This window comes from Carcharodon carcharias, chromosome 19 (genome assembly GCF_017639515.1).
Source record: "Carcharodon carcharias isolate sCarCar2 chromosome 19, sCarCar2.pri, whole genome shotgun sequence".
Taxonomy (NCBI): domain Eukaryota; kingdom Metazoa; phylum Chordata; class Chondrichthyes; order Lamniformes; family Lamnidae; genus Carcharodon; species Carcharodon carcharias.
In genome coordinates, this window is record NC_054485.1 from 85765721 (window position 1) to 85783251 (window position 17531).

Below are 17531 nucleotides of genomic sequence, written 5' to 3' on the forward strand. Positions count from 1 at the left end.
GAGAATTAAAATGGCAAAGCAACCGAAAGCTCAGGGTCATCCATAAGGCCTGAACAGATGTTTCCATTGAAGCAATCGCCGAATCTGCATTTGATCTCTCCAATATGGAGGAGACCACATCATGAGTGGCAAACACAGTTACCAAAGTGGAATAACCACAAGTAAATTCGCCCATGCTGGTTATTTGTGGCCCTAGATGGTGGGAAGAAAGGAGGTGGAAGGGCAGATGTTGCACCTCGTGTGTTTTTATAGGAGGAAATGGAGTGGGTGTTGAAGGTGATTGAAGAGCGGGCCAGAGTGTTGCAAGGAGGAGGGTGGGGGGTGTGGTGGGGGGAAGGGGGCGGGGGTGGGGTAAGGTGTATTATGGGGGTGGAATTGCGCCACGGTTGGTGGAATTGGCAGAGAGAGAGAGAGAGAGAGGCTCTGTCTAATGTGCAAGGTGAAGATTATGGAAACCCGACCTTGGTCTGGCAAGAGGTGCTGGCAGTAAGGCGGGAAATGGGATTAGCGCTGCTGATGGCCCTGCCGAACGCAGTAGCTGGGCTTTTCCGGCACCGTTGTGGCGGGACCTGCAGTGGGAGATTTGGCAGCCCGGCCAAAAGCCCGGACGGTTCTGGTAGGGGTGGGGGGGCGGGGAGGGGCTGAAAATCCCACCCAGTGAGCTCAGAGGGGAACAGACACTTTGGAAGCACTTGGGAGTCTGCAATGGGACATATATATAGCTCAAGTGAGTTGGGAAAAAAATTTGGCAGATGGAGTTTGATGTGGGAAAAAGTGAGGTTAACCACCCTGGTGGGAAGAATAGAAAGACAGAATATAATCTAATTGGGGAGAGACTGTAGAATGTTGTGGTACAAAAAAGCTCACCTTGTACGTGACTCACAAAGCTCAGTATGCAGGGTATGCAGGTAGAGCAGGCAATTAAGAAGGCAAATGGCATGTTGGCCTCCATTTCAATGGGGGTTGGATATAAAAGAAGGGCCTTCTTGTTACAATGGTGCAGCGCATTGGTGAGACCAAACCTAGAGTACTGCCAACAGCTCTTCTCTCTAATTTAAGGAATATGTCTGCATTGAACGCAGTTGAGAGAAGATTCGCCAGGTTGATTGCTGGGAAGAAAGGGTTGCCGAATGAAGAAAGGTTAAGCAGGGTTGATCTATACACATTAGGGTTTAGAATAATAAGAGTTGATCTTATTGAAACGCACGATTCTGAAGGACCTTGAAAGGATAGGTGCTGGGAGGATGTTTCCCCTTTTGGGGGAGTCTAGAACCAGGGGGCAGTGTTTCTAAATAAGGTGCCTCCCATTGAAGAGGGAGATGAAAAGGGCTTTCTTCTCTCACAGGGTTGTTAGTCATAGGAATTCACTTCCCCGAGACAGTTTTCAAGGCTGGATCATTCACCATATTCAAGATTGAGTTAGACATATTTTTGGTAGAAGAGAGCCACGAGTTATGGGTGGCAGGCAAGAATGTAGAGTTCAGGCCACAATCCAATCAGCCATGATTATACTGAATGACGAAGCAGGCTTGAGAGACCGAGGATGGCCCACTCCTGCTCTTGTTTCTTATGTACTTATGCTAGGGGATCTGAGTAGAATTGGAACAAAGTTTGTTCCACATACTCCTCAAAAAGGCAGCATAATGGGGACTCATCAAGCTCCAATATGGATACATTTTGCATGTAGAAAATTCCCAAAATTCACATCAAGGTCCGAATGTATGCATTAAGCAAAGGGGAATAGAACTGGAGTCAGGAACCGGATCATCTGAGTGTTTTCGTTTCAGGCCAAGAGCCGGTGGTGGAGAATGTTCCAGCGGGAATTACGAATGAATGGACTGAAACCAATCAATTCCAACTGCAGCCCAGGAATATATCAGCAGGCCAACAGAGGAGAAAACTGCCTCGCTATCGACCTCCCATTGTTAAGCAAGTAGGATGGAGCTGAGCGACCCCACAAGCAATGGATCAGATTAACGATCCTGCCGCTTCCAGTCGTGAATGGGGTTGGACAACTAAACAACTAACCAGAGGAAGAGGCTCCGCAAAATGTCTCCACCCTCAATGATTGGGAATCCAAGCACGTCACAGCAAAAGCCAAGGCTAAAGCATTTGCAACCACCTCCAAGCCAGAATGTGCCATGTTGTTGATCCATCTCGGCTCTTCCTGGGGTTCCCAGCATTACCAATACTGGTAAGTGGAAATCAAAATACTGGAGATCTGAAATAAAAACAGAAAGTGCTGGAAAATCTCATCAGGTCTGGTAGCATCTGTGGAGCAAGGAACAGAGTTAACGCTTCGAGTCCAATTAATTTTTTCCCAGTACTTTCTGTTTTTATCAGAGATATTGGTCTTCAGCCAATAAGATTCACTTCATCTGAGAGCAAGATAAGGCCGAAGGCACTTGATACGGAAAGGCTATAGGGCTGGACAACATCGGCGGTAGTACTGAAGACTTATGCTCCAGAACTAGCTTTGCCCCTAGTCAAGCTATTCTAGCACAGCCACAATGCTGGCACCTACTCGAAAATGTGTAAAATTACCCAGACCTGTCCTGTCTTCAAAAAAACAGGGCAAGTCCAATCCGGCCAATTTTTGCATCGTCGGTCTAATCTCAATTATTAGCAAAATGATGGCAGGTTTTATTGAAACTGCCATCAAGCAGCACTTCCTCAGCAATGAACTGCTCGGCTGTGGTTCGGGCAATGCCACTCAGCTCCTGACCTCATCACAGTCTTGGTCCAAACATAGACAATCGAGCTGAACTCTAGAGATGAGGTGAGGGTGACGGCTGTTGACACCGAGGTAGCACTTGACAGAGCGTTGTACCAAGGAGCCCTAGCAAAACTGGATTCAATGGGAATCAGGGGGGGAAACTCTCCGCTGGCAGAAGTCATACCTAGCCCAAAGGAAGATGGCTGTGGTTGCTGGAGACCAATCACCTTAGTCTCAGGACATCACAGCTGGAATTCCTCGGGTAAGTACTCGGTCATCTTCAGCTGCTTCATCAATGGCCTGTTGTTTGCACAATGTTCAATACCACTCGCTACTCCTCAGACACTGTCCACATGTTTGTACCTATATGCAGCAAGACCTGGAAATCCTCCAGGCTTGGGCTGATAAGTGGCAGGTGACATGGTAACATGTGTGCCACACATGTGCCTGGAAATGATGCTTTTTAACAACATAGGATGTCCTTGACATTTAGTGGCATTACCATCGCTCTTGCCCCACCATCAAAATCCTGGGGTGGAGTGCAATGTGGTGGCGGTTGTGGTTGGGGCAAGGCCACAGGGAGGTAATCGTTGACCAGAAGCTGAACTGAACGAGGGATGTAATCCTAAAATTCGAGTCAGAATGTTTAGGGGCGAAGTCAGAAGCATATTTTCACACCAAGGGTAATAAACATTTGGAGATCCATCCCCGAAAAAGTTGTGGATATTCGGACAATTGGAGATTTTAATTCTAAGATTGATAAATTTTTACTGTATGACGGTATCTAAAAATATGGGGCAAAGTCAGAGACTGGAATTCAGATGCGGATTAGCAATGATCCATTTGGGTGGTGCATCAGCATCGAAGGGCTGTTCCTAATGCTTTTCCCTCCGTCACTTTCTGTGCCAAACTCCTTTCAGCTCAGTTCATTCCCATGGCAACTGATGATGCAAATGGCAGGATTTCTCTGATTGGATGGGTCACATCATTTGGGAAGCTTCTCCCAGATTCTGACTCAAACTCTCTCTGGGGATAAACTGCCAGAGCCTCATGATTATAGCTTCATAGACTGTTTTTTTTTTCATGATTGGTTTGGCAGTATGTTCTTCTCCAATCACAATTAAGCTATCTGAGTAAACAGGAACAGGGTTAAATATCATTAAAGGACAGAACACAGCTCATGGACTGAGCAGGGACACTCTGTGGAGAAAGGATTCCGCTCAAAACGCTCCTCCCAGAATGTCAAGGGAAGGATTAATGATTGGACTGGTAGTGCTGGTCCTTCTGTTTGGAGAGGTCTCTGCAGGTGAGCAATGGGGTATGAGAGGGGCAGTGCCAGGTGGGATATTGGGGCATTTACTCTCAGCCAGGGGTACTGGGGCCTGATAAGGGGCAGTGTCAGGCTGGCTCCCGGGGCTGAAGAGGGAGAGAAACCATGCAGGCGCTGAGGCCAATGCTGGAGAGTGGAGAGAGGGACAGAGAAGGGGGTTATAGGAACAGGAGGAAGGGGGTATTTTGCCCTTGAAGCCTTCTCTGCCATTCTGTTAGATCGTGGCTGGTTTGTATCTCAACTCCATTTTCCCACCTTTACTCCATATCCCTCAAAATCCTTTCCCAACAAAAATCCATCTCTGTTTGAAAGCTTCAAATGACCCCCAGCGTTTACAGCTTTTTGAGATTTCCATTACCTTTTATGTGAAGAAGTGCTTCCTGACTCTCTGAACGGCCTAGTTCTAATTGTGTCCTCTCACTCTTTGATAGGGGAAATAGTTTCTCTGCATTGATTCTATCAAATCCTCGTAACATCTCTGAAACCTCAATCAGATCACCCTTCAATCTTCTATACTCAGGGGAGCATGAGTTAAGTCTGTGCAAACTGTAGTCATAATTAACCCTTTTAACCCTGGTATCATTCTGGTGACTCTGCCTCCACCCCCTCCAAGGCCAATCTATCCTTCCTGAGGTGCAGTGCCCTGATCTGAACACAATTACTCCATCTGGGATTTAACCAGAGCTTTCTGTAAACTGGAACATAACTTCCACCCCTTTGTATTGCAGTCCTTGAGACAAAGTCTGACATTCCATCAGCCTTTCCAAACTCTTATTGTACCTGAAATAAAAACAGAAAATGCTGGAAAATCTCAGCAGGTCTAACAGCATCTGCGGAAAGAAATACAGAGTAAACGTTTTGAGTTCATGTGACAGTTCTTCAGAGCTAAAGGGGAAGAATCATACGGACTCGAAACGTTAACTCTGTCTTTCTCTCCACCGATGCTGTTAGACCTGCTGAGTTTTTCCAGCATTTTCAGTTTTTGTTTCAGATTTCCAGCGTTCGCAGTATTTTGCTTTTACCTTATTGTACCTGCCCACTGATCCCTAATGGTTCCTCATTCTTCAATGGTCCTTCTTTCCCACCAGATAGGAAATATTCTGATTTTTCTTTCTTATATCAAAAGTGGATAACCTCACAATTCCCCACATTTAACTCCATCTACTGTATTTTTTCCAGATCACTTAATCTCTCAATAGAATTCTAGAATGATTACAGCGCAGAGGCCATTCAGCCTGCTGTGACGGGTTAGCTCTCACCTCCCAAACTAACCCCTCTGCTCCCAAACTGACCCCTCAATTCCAAACTGACCTCTGACCTCCAAACTTACCCTTCACTCCTGACTGAGCCCCTCAGTCCTTCACTGGCCCCTCATCCCTTAAACTGACCCCTTACCCAAATCAACCCCTGACCTCATATTGGCCCCTAAGTTCAAACTCACCCCTCACTCCCAAACTGACCACTCACCCCCAAAATTAACCTTCACTCCCTAACTGGCCCTTCAGCCCTTAAACTGACCCGCTACCCAAACCGACCCTTTGCCTCACACTGGCTCCCAACTCCAAACTGGCCCCTCACCCCACAAACTCATGCCTCTCTTTTCAATTGACTCCCTTGTAGTAACTGAAGGTATAGCCTCTTCTTCCACCTGTCAGGGATCACGTAATTGTTCTTGGAGGCTCCGACCAATGAGCCCTAGGCGCAGATAATCTGAGGGACAGGACTTCTGGTCAAGGACCTGGTTCAAGCATATAGCATCTGAAAAGTTCTCTGTAGTGAAGTTTCTTGTTGAAACCTGTCTGGTACATCAAGCCATTACACCTTACGCTTAAACTGACCTCCAGCCCCTCCCCCCCCAAAACTGACACTTCATCTCCAAACTGACTATCTGAGCCTCACAACACACTCTGTTCCGGAATTCTCTGCTCTCATTGTAAAATTGCCAGTGGCATTCCACTATTTAAGATGATTGAGAGGAACAAACTGGGAATTAAGGGCCTATTGGTTTAACTGCTGCAGTGGGGAAGTTACTGGATGTGTTCTTAGAAAGCCAGCATGGACAAATGGGAACAGATCAGAGACAGCCATATTGGATTTGGGAAAGATAAGCCTTGTCTCTTGAATGCAGTTGGCTTTATTGAAAAGGTAACGTTTTAATAGGTGAGTGAACACCTCTGGCTTTGGAAGGATTATCACAGGACGTGTGGATTTTCACTGGGTGTGGCTTTTTATTACTAGATGTGCATTTGTCGCTGGGTGCGAGGTATATTTTTGGACATAGTTTTTCTTTTCCTTTCCGGATGTGCAGTACATTACTGGGTTTATTTCTGGGGTTTGGTTTTATTTCTGGGATTGGGGTTTAGTACTGGGCAGGGTCTTAGGGATGTTGGGTGAGTTGGGAGAGGGGGCTGTGAATGGGGCTGAGAAGGAAGTACTCTGCTCTGTAATATCATGCGGTACCTTATCAGTGGCGATTGGCCGTGCCTTTCTAAAACCGGTAATTGAGAGCCTGGTTCGGCTAATTAAATACCAGTGATGGTGAAGTCCTCTTTGAGCTATAGAAAGGGGCGGTAGAGTCAAATAGATTTAGCCTGAGAAGCTCTACTGTGTACAAAACACGGTTGATTAGGAATCTCTCCTGTTCTTACAACCTGCGATAGGTGTACACTTGGGTAGGATTTTTTTTTGCTACGTCATGAATGCTCCTTCCATTGTCAACAAGTCCTGAATTGGCATTTGGATGCAGATTATCTGGTTCAACGGCAAGGACCTTACCCTCCGAGCCACAAAGCCACTGACAGTGAACTGACCAAGGCCTAAATTTCTATGCCTCCAGAAAATTCCTGGATGTCCACTGGGAACGTGTGTGACATCCCCAATCATCTATGTCAAGAGGGTAGCCAATGCCCCCTTTAGCAGGGCCAACCATTATATCCAATATATCCATTAACACAATGTTCCATTCAGTCAGGCTGAGAGAAAGAGAGAGAGAGAGAGAGAGACAGACAGAGGCTTAGTGGCCATTGCTCGATTCCTCTGGGTGGAGGGTGTGATCAACTGCCTGCTTGTGGCCTTCAAGGCCCCTAAAGGCCAGTCGGTGGTCTTCGTTAACAGAAAGGGATTTAATTCCCTCAATGTACCACCGGTGTGTGGGCAACGCCAGTGGATCCTGCAGATGTGTGCATGGTGCCCTGGGAGAATCTATGATACCTTTAAATTCAGACGCTCCAAGATGCCGGGCTTTACACTCCCCACCACGTGCCTGCAAGGACGGATTCCTGCCGAAAACAGCTGCCCATTAAAGAGTTAGCTACCGACTCTGTTGAGGAATTTTGGCAGAAACAGAGAAGTGCAATACCTTACACACTGTGACCCAAGCCATCACTTAGCAGGCCATAGTTCAACTGAAGCTGCTTAGAGTGCCTAGATCATTCTGGTGATGCACTTCGGTATGCCCCAATGAGGGTCTTCTGCAATGTGATGGCCTGCTGTGCTCTGCGCAACTAGGTGCAGCATCTGGAAAGACATGAGGTGACCCCTGGAGGCACAGTGACATGAGTGCAAAGGAGGCTTGGGAGGTGCTTAGACGTACACCCTTCACAAGATCCTTCCCTCATCTTCCTTCTGGTAAATAAAGGTCCACCTTCACCCTCCACTGTTCCCACTCAACTCGGTTGCAAATCCAGGGCATTGCGCCCAATGCCACTTGGTCTACCTGCACAGTCAGAAAATTGACCATGCATGCCAAGTTCCCTCCCAAACTGCCCTTGAGGCAAGCGATGGGAATCTTGCACTCCCAGAGGGCCTCCAACAGTAGATGGAAATTTCGAAAAAAACAAAATAACACCTTCATTACAATAAACAATTAGACACAAATGGCACCACCTTAACTATCTATTCAACTGTGAAGCCCAAGTGCAACTAAAGTGTTCTCTTAATTTTTGTACCTATGCTGTCCCTTTGCTGCCAGCAGAGGGGGAGGCAGACTTGACCAATCTGCAGCCAATTCTTTTGAAGGAGATGCTACCCCCTCATCCCACCACCAGCCACATGGCGGGCTCTCCCTCCCTAACACCCCACACCCTCACACTTGTCCAATTACGGATCTGAAGGGAACCGAGGTGTGTGGTACTCACCCTGGTAGAGTGGAGAAGGCCATTGGCACACTGGCACCAGGGCAGCCCCTGTTCTCCAGGGGAGGTATTGGCCTAGTGGTATTGTCACTGGACTGGTAATCCACAGACCCAGGTTAGTGCTCTGGGGACCTGGGTTCAAATCCCACCTCAGCAACAGGTGGAATTTGAATTAAATAAAAATGTGGAATTAAAAGTCTAATGGTGACCATTAAATTGTTGGTTCACTAATGCCCCTTTAGGGAAGGAAATCTGTCATCTAGACCCACAGCAATGTGGTTGGCTCTTAAAAATGCCCTTTGAACAAGGGCAATAAATGTTGGCCAGGCCAGTGACACCCACATCCCACAAACAAATAAGCATGGCTTTCTGACCTCTTCCACAACCAGGCTTGCTCAATTTCCCAGCAGGAAGTGGACCTTCTGCTCTGCCCAAATAGCCTGAGGAGAAAGTGCAGTGAGTCATCAATGAATGATGGGGCCACCCATCTTCCTTTTGCCATGCTAGCAAGTGCCTCCAGCTGCCTTGGCAGCTCTCCCTGTGGCAGCTTCTACACTGCTGGCTGGAGGCACTGCAGGGTCTGAGGAGGCTACAGAGATGGTCAGTAGCTGGTGGGAATCCACGCCTGAGGCAGCTTTGGAGGTAGTGAGCAGCTGGCAAACGGGAAGGTCCTCAGCAGGGCTCCAGTACTTAAAACCCTTTCAAGATGGTGCCAGAACATTCCATCGCATCAGCTGATTCCACGGATGCCACCTCAGTCGCTGCCTCCAGTTGGCGAATGGCCTCAGCTACCCTATCACCCTCCGGACAGTAACAGGGCAGCTATTGTGAGCTCGCTCTGCAGAAGGGGGTCAGAGCAGGAGTGCCAGCCTCACCCGCTTCCAGCAGGGCTGTCCCCACTCCGCCAGATCACATAGAAACCTAGAGTCATCCTAAGGCACAGAAGGAGACCATTCGGCCCAATAAGTCCTTGTGGGCTCTCTGCAGAGCAATCCAGTCAGTCCCACTTGCCCCGCTCTATCCAGTGGCCTTGCAAATTTATATCCCTGAAGTACCCATTCAATTTCCTTTTGAAGTTAATGATCATCTCTGCTTCCATCGCCCTGGTAGGCAGCGAGTTCCAGGTCACTCAAACCAGATGGATTTTGATGGTGTCTGCCATCCTCTGGTCTGAAAGACAGCCATTTACCACATCGCACTACTTTTTGTCCTTTTCACCCAGGCTGACACCTCCTATTCCATAAACCAAACTTTTGTTAACCTTGTATGTGACACTTTGTCAAGTGCATTCTTAAAATCGATATAGGCAATATCCATTGCCTTCTCGATATCAACCTTTGTTACTTCATCAAAAAATTGAATTAGACGATTCAAGCGGAATCTACCATTGAGGATTCTGTGCTGGCTCTCCTTAATTAACTCAAATCTCTTTAAGTGTCTGTTGACTATTTGTCCTGGTTATTGTTATGAAAGCCTTCCCCACCACTGACGTTAAACTAGCCAGTCTGTAATTGCTAGGAATGTCCTTCCACCCTTCCTTAAAAAGGGCTGTCACATTTGCTGCTCTAATCTTCTGGGGCCTCTCCCGTATCCAGGGAAGCGTAGAAACACGCTCTGGGAGGCTTCTCAATTAACAAACCTTATTTACACAAGAGCATCCGTGGCTGCTTGCATTCAGCTAGACCCTCATACAGCCATTTCTTCCCCTCGGGTACCCTCCCTAGGATTTATCCCCCCGCCCTAGCCACACATTGGTTGAACAAATCACGTGAGCCCTGCTCAGTTGAACTGATCTTAAAGTGACAGTCATCACAGGAAGTTTGGAAGATCCCCTTCTGTTAACTCCAAACCCCCCCACCCCACTTCCTTTAACAACCTGGGAGCTGCAGGTGACTTATCCACTCTAAACATAGCCTTGCCTTTCTATTACTTTTTACATTCAATTTCACCTAAGCTACTACTTCTAACGTTCCTGCTTCTACAGATATTTTGTCGGAATCGTCTTCCTTAGTAAACACTGACAAAAAGTACTCTTTATGTATTCTAACCTTGCCCTGAGCTTCTAAGCATATATCACCCTCTTTTTCCCTAATCAGCCCCACCTAAACGTTTACTACCTGGTAAGATATTTTTGGGTTCCCTTTTATGTTAACTGCTTTTCTTTTCTTCTCATATTCTATCTTTTCCACTCTTATTGCCCTCTTTACTTCCCTTGCCAAATTATTACATTTGGCCGGGTCTTGCTTGAAGTCTTCACCTGATATGCGTCATACTCCATTTTTTTTTTTGTCCTTTCATCATATTCTCCATCTACTTCATCATCCAAGCAGCCCTGGTTTTGGTTCTACTACATTCCCTGCTTGTTGGAATGTACCAGCACTGTACCTGAAACATCTCCTTAAAGATCACCCATTGTTTCCTTACTATTTTTCCTCCAATTTCATTTCACCCTGGCTCGATTCCCCTCACATCCCATTGAAAGTAGCCCTCTTCCAATTTACAACTCCGCTTGTTGGACCATTCCTTGTTCTTCTCCATTAGTAATCTAAATCTTATGACGTGATGGTTACTCTTGCCCAGGTGCTCCCTCCCTGCCGCAGGCACTTGGTCCGCTTGTCCCAACTCATTCCCCAATGTCAGGTCCAGCAATGCCTCCTTCCTCGTTCACCTGAAAATTCACCAGTCAAGGATAGTTCTCAATAATGGAAAAGATTGTTATTGATTCTAACTCAAATCCCCTGGATGTCTTCTGCAGGAGCCTAATGACACCCGGGCCGTTTTAATTCTGATGGTTTTGACATATGTATATGTTAGTGTCCAATCCAAATAGAGGTATCTAAACAAAGAGGAGCTTTTGCTGCTTTCATATACAAGCCAGTTCAATGTACAGGGTGCACCTGATCACAAAAGCACGGTTTCAGTACAGGTCTCATCTCACAGAATGAAAAGGGATGCTCGCTTGGAAAAGGATGTTCCAGAGACTTCTCCCCCCCAGTACTTTGAGGGAAGCAACAATGATTGGACTGTTAGTGCTGGTCCTTCTGTGTGGAGAGGTGTCTGCAGGTGTATAATGGGGTCAGAGCGGGTCAATGCCAGTCTGGGTACTGGGGAATTAACCCTGGGTCAGTGAGTAATGGGGTCTGAGAGGGGAAATGGCAGACTGGGTACTGGAGAACTAACCCTGTGTCAGTGAGTAATGGTGTCTGAGAGGGGCAATGCCAGTCTGGGTACTGGGGAAATAACCCTGGGCCAGTGGGGTTTGAGAGGGGCAGTCCCAGGCTGGGTATGGGACCTTAATCCTTGGTCAGTGAGTAATTGTGTGTGAGAGGGACAATGCCAGTCTGGGTACTGGTGCTGTAGACTCTAGAGGGAGAGACTTGCCAGAACTGAAGGGCAGAGGAAAGGGGCTGAAGGAGGGTCAGAGAGAAGGAAATATAGGAATACAGGAACAACATTAGAGACTGCTTCACTGTTCAGTTAGATCATGGCTGATCAGTATCTCAACCCCATTAACTTTACTCCATATCACTGGATATCCTCTCACTACAGAAATGCTATTGATCTCCAACTGAACCCAGCATCCACAGATTTTTGAGAGAAATAGTTCCAAATTTTGATTGCCCTGTGTGTAAAGAAGTACTTCCTGAGATCAACCCCGAACGGCTAAACTTTCCTTTAAGATTGTGTCCCCTTGTTCTTGATTTCCCCCAACACCTTGCAACATTTTAAACACTTCAATTAGATCACGCTTGTAAACTCAAGGAATAGCCGAGACAATTTGTCCTTATTATTTAACCCTTTTAGCTCCGGGGTTGTGATCTCCATAGAGACAGATAACATTTAAAGAGAATTTTGGACTTCCACTTAATAGCTGAAAAGATAACACCACAAGATTTCAGGTTTTAAAACGTTTACTGTAACAAATGACTAAAAGCACCAAGATCTAAACAGATCATAGTGGCATTGTATACTCTAAACAAACAAAAGGTTCCCCACTTTAATTGTAAACCAGTAGTCACATTCCATGGGTATACTTTACACTGTCCTTGAAGCGAACAGTCCAAAGTTGCTCCCTGATTTCAATGGGTTCGCATCTTCCCATTTTGCCAAGTAGTAACTTTGAGTGACTGTCTGCAGGTGATTCCCTCAGTTTTCAGGCAGTTTTCCAAATCCATGAACGACAGTAAAGCCTGCTCCAATGATTCATTCCCACCCACCCCACCACCCCCCCACACCCCACCCCCCCAGCCGCCATTTCTCCAAGGCAAATCTCGGATTCCTCAGATGTCTATGGGATGCCTCAGTTCCACTAGAGACCATCTCTCTGCTGGATCCGGCATTGGTAGCACACAAAGAACTAGCAGCGCCTCCTCTCTGCTGATCATTCCGAGCTGCTGTTCCTTTCCTTTATTTCTCTCCTTTGCTGCTGAAAGGCCTGGAGCTGGCAGTTCTATTTCCTGTTAGCACAGCTGCCCGTGCCCTTTGTCCCAGGAGTGGGAATTTCGCACCTTGCTCAGCAAGTCCTGGGACTTGGCCCTCTTGTTCCCATAGCAACCAAACCAGGCTTGTTGTCATTCAGAATTTGGAAAGGGTTGCATGCCCCATTCTCAACCCCATTTTGCATTGAATTAAACAGACAGTTTAAATCGCCTGTCTTCTACATCTCTTAATTGTAACACTGGTATCATTTTGTTGAATCTGTGTTGCATACCCTACAAAGTCTATCCTTCTTGAGCTGTGCTGTCTAGAACTGAACACTTTTACTCCAGATGCGGTTGACCAAGTGGATTCAAAACACAGTATAACTTTCAACCCTTTGTATTCCAGTCCTCAACAGAAGGATTGACATTTCCAAATCCTCATTGTACCTGTCCACAAGCTTTTACTAATTTAATTTATTATTATTTATTCTTTCATGAGGTATGAACGTTACTGGCTGGGCCAGCATTTATTGCCCATGCCTAATTGCCCTTGAGAAGGTGGTGGTGAGCTGCCTTCTTGAGCCGCTGCAGTCCATGTGGTGTAGGTACACCCACAGTGCTGTTAGGGAGAGAATTCCAGAATTTTAACCCAGCGACAGTGAAGGAACGGTGATATATTTCCAAGTCAGGATGGTGTGTGGCTTGGAGGGGAGCTTGCAGCTGGTGGTATTGCAGAGAGGAGGCACTGCTAGTTCTTTGTGTGGTGATGCTGTTCTTGTCCATCTAGGTGTTCAAGGTTGCGAGTTTAGAGCTGTCGAAGGAGCCTTGGTGAGTTGCTGCAGTGCATCTTATAGATGGAACACACTGTTACCACTGTATATCGGTGGTGGAGGAAGTGAATGTTTTAGGTGATGGATGGGGTCCCAATCATGCGGGCTGACTTATCCTGGATGGTTTTGAGCTTCTTGAGTGCTGTTGGAGCTGCACTCATCCAGGCAAGTGGGGAGTATTCCATCACACTCCTGACTTGTACCTTGTAGATGGTGGACTTTGTAGGTTTTGGGGCGTCAGGAGGTGATTTACTATCGGCTGAATTCCCAGCCTCTGACCTGCTGTTGTTGCCGCAGTATTTATATGGCTGGTCCAGTTCAGTTTCTGGTCAATGTTGTCAGTGGAAAATTCAGCGATGGTAGTGTCATTAAATGTCAAGGAGAGATGGTTCGATCATCTATTTTTGGGGGTGGTCATTGCCTGGCACTTATGTGGCACGAATGTGACTTGCCACTTGGCAGCCCAAGCCTGAATGTGTTCCAGGTCTTGCTGCATTTGGGGACGGGCTATTTCAGAATGCAAGGATTTGTGAGTGAAGCTGAACACTGTGCAATCATCAGTGAACATCCCCATTTCTCACATTACAATAGAAGGAAGATCATTAATGAAGCAGCTGACGATGGTTGGGCTGACGATACTACCCTGAGGAACTCCTGCAGTGATGTCCTGGGTACTGAGGTGATTGACCTCCAACAACCACTACTACCTTCTTTTCTGCTAGGTATGACTCCAACCAGCAGTAATTGGCTGGGCTGGATTTGCCCTGCTTTTTATGGACACGGCATACTTGGGCAATTTTCCACATTGCCGGGTAGATGCCAGTGTTGTAGTTGGATTGGAACAGCTTGGCTAGGGTCCTGGCTCATTCTGGAGCCCAAGTCTTCAGTAGTATTGCTGGAATATTGTCATTGCCTGTGCAATTTCCAGTGCCATCAGCCATTTCTTGATATCACGTGGAGTGAATTGAATTGGTTGAAGACTGGTATCTGTGAGACTGGGGACCTCAGGAGGAGGCTGAGATGGATCATCCACTTCCGGCTGAAGCTGGTTGCAAATGCTTCAGCCTTGTCTTTTTGGCTGATATGCTGGGCTGCCCCATCATTGAGGGTTGTGATATTTGTTGAGCCTCCTCCTCCTCTTAGTTTTTTAATTGTCCACCACCATGCACAATTGGATGCGGCAGGACTTCAGAGCATAGATCTGATCCATTGATTGTCGGAAAGCTGAGCACTGTCTAGCACATGCTGCTTCCGTTGTTTGGCATGCAGTTCTGTGTCGTAGCTTCACCGGTTGACATATTTTTAGGTCTGCGATTTGCTCCATTTCTCTCCCCAATTCCAAGTTCCCAACCCAACAGAAAATGTATTGATTTATCTTTCTTAGATCCAAAATGGATAACCTCACAACTCCCACATCAAACTCCATTTACCATAGAACTTGTCCACTCCATTACTCTCTCAGTAGAATTGTAGTATGGTCACAGCACAGACAGAGACCATTTGGCCCATTATGTTCATGCCGTCACCCTGAAAGAGCAACTTAGCTGGCCTCATTCCCCCACCTATTCCCCCTAGCCGGCTTCTCCTCCTCAGCTGCTTATCCAGCTCCTGTTTAAATGCTATGATTGATTTACCTCCAACAGACCGTCACAGGGTGCTTTACAGATCTAAACCATTCATTGTGAAAATGTATTTTTTTCCTTCATGTTGTCTTTGGTTTTTTTCCAATCACCTTAAAGTTGAACCCCCTGGTTGTTGAACCTTCCACCAATGGGAATGGTTTCTTGCCATTGACTTTGACTAGGGCCCTCATGATTTTGAACACCTCTATTAAATCTCTTCTCGGTCTTCTCTTCTGCAAGAAGAGCAGTTCCAGCTCCTCCAATCTATGCACCTAACTGGAGTCCCTCAGTACTGGGGCCATTCTTGTTAATCTTTTCTACAGCCTTTCTTAGGCCTTCACATCTTTACTAAATTGCACTGCCCAGAATTGGAAACAATACTCCAGTTAAGGGTGAAACAGTGTTCTGTAAACATCCTTGCTTTTGTACTCTATATATCTGTTTATAAAACCCAGGATCCATTATACTTTATCAACTGTGCCCTCAAAGACCCTGCGACCTTTACTGACTTTTGCACCAAGTTCTCACAGGCCCTTCTGCCATTGAACCCTCTTTAGGCTTCTTCGTGCGTCCCTTGTGGAGACCAGTAATGTGAATAAGCCAAACTTTCCAAACAACTACAAGATTGCAATGTTTAAAACTTTTGCTGGAACAATCCAACTAAAATCAATACACATTAATCATAAATTAACAGTAAAACTGTCTTGAGTATACACTTTACATAGCTGATTCAACAGGGGTAAATGCTATGCATTTCTCGGGCAACGCTCCTAGTCCATAGGTGATGCAATGTGCAAGTCCCAAAGTCCTTCCCAGGTTACCCTGTAGAATTCTACCACTCTTCATCATGACATGTCTGATCCTCATAAAGTCTCCAACAAGGGTTTTGTTCCCTCAGATCCATCGAAAGGGGCACCTCCAACAAGGCACATGACTGTGGAATCTCTCACTCTCAGGTCACAACAGTCCGGATGTCGTGACTTTCTAGAGCTCCCTTCATTGGACCACTCGTGCCCCAGATCCATGTTATGGTCAGCTCCGGTAGAAATCTCTCAGCTCCACAGCATATCTGATCTGTTCACACAGCTTTAGGGTCTCAATAGTTTGGGGAGGCGATGATGTAGTGGTATTACTGCTAGCATTGTCACTGGACAAGCAATCCAGAGGCCCAAAGTAATGCTCTGGGGACCTGGGTTTGAATCCCCCCATGGCAGATGGTGGAATTGGAATTCAATAAAAATCTGGAATTAAAAAGTCTAATAATGACCATGAAACTATTGTCAATTGTTGTAAAAACCTATCTGGCTCACTAATGTCCTTTAGGGAAGGAAATCTGACTTCCTTACCTGGCCTGGCCTACATGTGAGTCCAGACCCACAGCAATGTGGTTGACTCTTAAGTCGCCTGGCCACTCCGTTGTATCAAACCACTACAAAGACTCAATAAAGGAATGAAATTGGATGGACCACCTGGCATCAATCTAGGCCCCAGAAACAACAACAGCAAACTCAGCCCTATCAACATTGCAAAGTGCTCCTCAATAACATCCAGGGGCTCATCCAAAAATTTGGGAGAGCTGGTCTCACAGACTAGTCAAGCAACAGCCTGACATAGTCATACTCACATAACCATATCTTACAGATAATGTCCCAGACACCACCATTACCATCCCTGGGTATGTCCTGTCCCACCGACAAGATAAGCTCAGCAGAGGTGGTGGCACAGTCGTATATACAGACAGGAGGGAGTTGACCGGAAGTCCTCAACATCGACTCTCGACCCCATGCAGTCTCGTGGCATCAGGTCAAACATGGACAAGGAAACCTCCTGCTGATTACCATGTACCGCCCTCCCTCAGCTGATGAATCAGTGCTCCTCCATGTTGAAAACCACTTGGAGGAATCACTGAGGGTGGCAAGGGCACAGAATGTAATCTGGATGGGGGACTTCAATCAATGTCCATCACGAAGAGTGGCTCAGTAGCACCACCACTGACCGAGCTGGCCGAGTCCTAAATTACATAGCTGCTAGACTGGGTCTGCGGCAGGTAGTGAAGGAAAAACATACTTGACCTCATCCTCACCAACTTGCCTGCTGTAGATACATCTGTCCATGACAGTATCAGAAGGAGTGACCACTGCACAGTCATTGTGGAGACGAAGTCCTGCCTTCACATTGAGGATGCCCTTCAACGTGTTGTGTGGCAGCACCACTATGCTAAATGGGACCTAGCAACTCAAGACTGGGCATCCATGAGGCGCTGTGGGCCAACAGCAGCAGCAGGATTGTACTCAAACACAATCTGTGACCTCATGGCCCAGCACATACCCCACTCTACCATTACCATCAAGCCATAGGATCAACCCTAGTTCAATGAAGAGTGCAGGGGGGCATGCCAGGAACAGCACCAGGCATACTTAAAAATGAGGCGTCAACCTGGTGAAGCTATAACACAGGACTACTTGCCTGCCAAACAGCA

The 17531-nt window shown here is 46.7% G+C and overlaps 1 pseudogene; it reads left to right on the forward strand.

The window, feature by feature from the left end:
* Positions 1–498: 498 nt before the first annotated feature.
* LOC121291265 overlaps positions 499–17531 on the forward strand; it is a 194066-nt pseudogene continuing 177033 nt past the window's right edge.